Raw genomic sequence first — 2453 nt, 5'->3', positions numbered from 1 at the left:
TTTCCGTCCCTCTAGTGGAGATCATAGATATCTATAGAATGACTAGATGTCTCGTCTGCGTTGCTGGCCAACGGAGTCGAACGTCCGCATATGGCGGCCATCTTACCACAGGCTGCTCGCTCACCCAAAATATGGTGTTGATAGTAAAACATGTAATTTTTAAATAGCCATAATATGCTCAATTTTTAACCGATTTTCAAACGGTTTGATTTTATAAACGTCAAATATGTAGTTATGACACTGAATACTTTTGAATAATTATCTTATGTTCTAAAAAATAGAATAATGTTCTAGAATAGGTAGACTAAGCCTACAAGATTTCCCTTAACAAATATACATCAAGAAACGCTGCATGTTAAAATCCCCACCCTGTACAGTGATGACTATAACACAGCACAAAGAACTAAAGTCCATATTTCCAAATTGTTAATAAAAATATTTTTACACATAAAATGGTAGTAAACAGTTTGTTTAGACATTATAAAGGCACTTTCCAAAGATTTTTGAAGATTTATTAAAATCAATGTTTAGACAGAGGTGTTAGAGACATTTGATGGATTTTTTTTTTTTTTTTTTTTTTACATTTTCATTAAAAATTTAGCGAAGTAACAAAGGTGTCCCAGTGGTGCTGGTTCTGGTCCTCATCCAGCTGGGCCTGATAAGAGTGGGTTAGCATTACTATAACTCATGATCAGTGGCGGCTGGTGAATGTGTCATTTTCACATACAAACGGAGCATTCTGGTGCATTCGGACAAAATAATAGATAAAAGTTAACATTCTCTCCCTGTGTCTGTATGTGTGTTTGTGAGAAAGTGAGAGAGAGAGACAGAGAGAGGGAATGTGATTTTAAAATGGGTGTACGTTAAACAAAATATTCTAAACCTTGTGTCAACAACAATCTAGCAATACTATTATGTAATATGTACATACTTCCACTAAGTAACTAACGATTATCCTAAAAATAATTCATAATATTGTAACATCCTACAGGTGAAAGGTGATCCCTCGGGTTCTCGTTTCGAGACAACGGCGGTTACAGCAGACATAGGCGGCACAAAAGTCTGGCATCTTGTCAGCAATTTCCTGTAGAAATCATAATGCAAGACGTTTTAACAAACCAACCAGACAGTAAATCATGTGTAAATTCAGTTAAATCATGTTTATAATGTGTGTATTATATTGAAAAGAAAGCGTAATTCTGCCTCGCCCCAAATTACTGGATAGCTAGTAGCCTAGCTAGGCGTGATACACAACTAAACTGCACGATTAAGTCAGTTTTTTTTTTCGAGGAGAAAAGCTGCGATTTCAACATGTTCAAGCATCCAGAACTATAACCACGTTAATAATGTTTGTAAGAAAACACACAGTTTGTAAATCCATCAAGATTTCAGCGAGATAAGAGTATTAACGTTTGTGCAGGTCACTTACCTTACCTCCGTTTACCTCAGGTTCGAATGATCCCGCCAGAAAGCCAGCCTGTGGTAAGATGGCCGACCTGTGCGGACGCTCTAGACCTCGTCATAATACATCTAGTCATTCTATATATATATCTATGGGCGCACCCAGCGCAGGGGTGCTACTGCCTAACAGCATGATGATAGTTGTGCACGCATCCTTCACGTGAGTACTCCAGTGGAAAAAAACCCTGCGTGCCTCTGTCATTGGGTAGGAGCGGAGCCATGACTTGTGCACGCTGCCGTCACATGCTTACTCCAGTTAAAAAAACAAACAAAAAAAAACACGTGCGAGTGCCTCTCTGTCTCAGTGCCAACGTCAGTAATAGCGGGTCGTTCGAAGGAAGAAGACACACACGTGACACGTCTGAAAATGAGCCAGAGGAAAAGGAGCAGCATTTGGGTGCACTTTTCTCGCGAAGAAAACAGTAAGGCTAAATGCAGCATTTGTCAAAAAGTCATTTCATTTAAGTCTGGGTCAACAAATAATTTACACAGGCATTTGAAGACTCAACACCCAACACTGCAGGTCACAGGTTTGAGAGCAGAGCCAGACTCAGACAACAACAGTGACACTGATGTGTCCATTGCCTCCTCTGCCTCCACATCAAGTGCAACTGCAGCCACAGCAGCCTCTGACCCCACTGGGCCACCACATCGCCTGGCCAGGCACCACCAAAAAGAAAGCAGACATCCATCAGTCAATATTTACATCCTGTCTTGACCCCATTAAGACAGGAGAAGATAGATGAAGAGCTGGCAAAGATGATAGCCACTGACTTCCAGCCCTTCTCAATAGTGGAGGACACAGGATTCAAAAAATATTCACAGGCGCTCAACCCCTCCTACATTCCTCCAAGTAGGAAGGCAGTAGCCCAGAAGGTCACGGATATGTATGACAGGGAGACAGCATCTTTGAAGAGAAGGGTGTCAAAAGTACCAGCTGTCTGTTTAACCACAGACTGTTGGACTTCAAGAACGACAGCATCATATATGTC

The 2453-nt window shown here is 40.8% G+C and overlaps 1 long non-coding RNA gene across 2 annotated transcripts; it reads right to left on the bottom strand.

Moving 5' to 3' along the window:
• Positions 1-496: 496 nt before the first annotated feature.
• Positions 497-1538, bottom strand: LOC140582677 (uncharacterized). Of its 2 annotated transcripts, none has more exons than XR_011985487.1 (2): positions 1430-1538; positions 497-1084 (listed from the first exon to the last, which is right to left on the bottom strand). It is a non-coding gene; the product is annotated as an uncharacterized lncRNA (long non-coding RNA). The 2 variants fall into 2 exon arrangements; XR_011985488.1 differs by having other exon boundaries at positions 1435-1538.
• Between the last annotated feature and the right edge of the window lie 915 nt (positions 1539-2453).

Source organism: Paramormyrops kingsleyae, chromosome 25, assembly GCF_048594095.1.
Source record: "Paramormyrops kingsleyae isolate MSU_618 chromosome 25, PKINGS_0.4, whole genome shotgun sequence".
NCBI lineage: Eukaryota > Metazoa > Chordata > Actinopteri > Osteoglossiformes > Mormyridae > Paramormyrops > Paramormyrops kingsleyae.
This window is presented reverse-complemented; position numbering and strand designations above follow the sequence as displayed.